This window comes from Camelina sativa, chromosome 12 (genome assembly GCF_000633955.1).
Source record: "Camelina sativa cultivar DH55 chromosome 12, Cs, whole genome shotgun sequence".
Taxonomy (NCBI): domain Eukaryota; kingdom Viridiplantae; phylum Streptophyta; class Magnoliopsida; order Brassicales; family Brassicaceae; genus Camelina; species Camelina sativa.
The window spans coordinates 19394097-19395307 of NC_025696.1; positions in this window are offsets into that span (position 1 = coordinate 19394097).

The following is a 1211-nucleotide window of genomic DNA, read 5'->3' on the forward strand; positions in this document are numbered from 1 at the left end:
ACGATGTTGGGAGGCGAATTCAGAGGATGCATCGGTCGACACAACACCAGCATCGGTCGATGCAGAGCCAAAAGAAGAAATTGGAAGTTTTCCCACAAGTTTTGAAGATTTACAAAACTGCTCCAAAGTTTTTCATATTTGCATCATTAGTCCCTGGACGTGTTTAGGAATATAAATAAGATTTTTATGGTCATTGTTTAGACCTAAGCTTTATTTTTCCCTGCAACCTTTGAGAGCAAAACCCTGAGAGATTTTAGAGAGATTTTGGAGAGAAGAATCAAGACTCCTTCATAGAACATTCAGAACTCCTTTACTTCTTATTTAATCTCTTTCTTAATGCAATTTATTCAGAAGATGTTTTGTGTTTCATTGATTATGTCTGAGTAGATCTGCTTGTTAGGTTTAGGGTTTCTCATTAGGGATTTCATGGATTGTTAGATTGATTAATTGTTTAGGATTCATTATCTTTCTTGTTCTTCACCATAGGTTGTTCTTAATGATAGATCTTTGATTAGTCATCTGGATTTAGATCTTAGGATTATTGATTGATATGAGAATATAATTGATTTTCCTAATAAAACCTTTGGTGAGCAAAATTACTTTTTACAAAGATATTTGGTTTAGTAATTTTGTGAACTTATCTAAATCTGATTTTATTGCTAGTTTTTAACTTGAATTTTGTAAAGAGATTTGGATTTTTGGGTTTTAAAACTTAGATAATATTTGCAGTGAGAACTGATTTATTTTACAATTGTGTTTAGAGTTCAAGAACGGTGCTTAATTGTTGAATCCTGCTTGTTTAATTAATTGATCTGATTTTCCATGATTTCCTGAGAATTTCCCTAGGCCTAGCGTTTATTCCTATTGAATTACAACACTTTTATTTTCTGTTTTTGCATTGTTATTTAAATTACAATCTTGGTTTAGCATAATTAAAAGAATAATAAGTCTATTGTGTGAATCTAGAGTTCTTGTGGATTCGATCCCTAAGTACTACAATTAATCTCTTAATTTGAGAGAGTAGCTCTAGGGTAAATTTGAGCATATCAAATTTTGGCGCCGTTGCCGGGGACTCTTTTGATTCACCATTAGATTAAAATTTTTGATTTTGTCTAAATTTTTCTTTTTCTGTTTTACTCACACGCTTTTGTTTCTTTTCTCTTGTGTGTTTCAGGTACATGCCTAAGCCTAGCACCAGGAAAAATCCTACT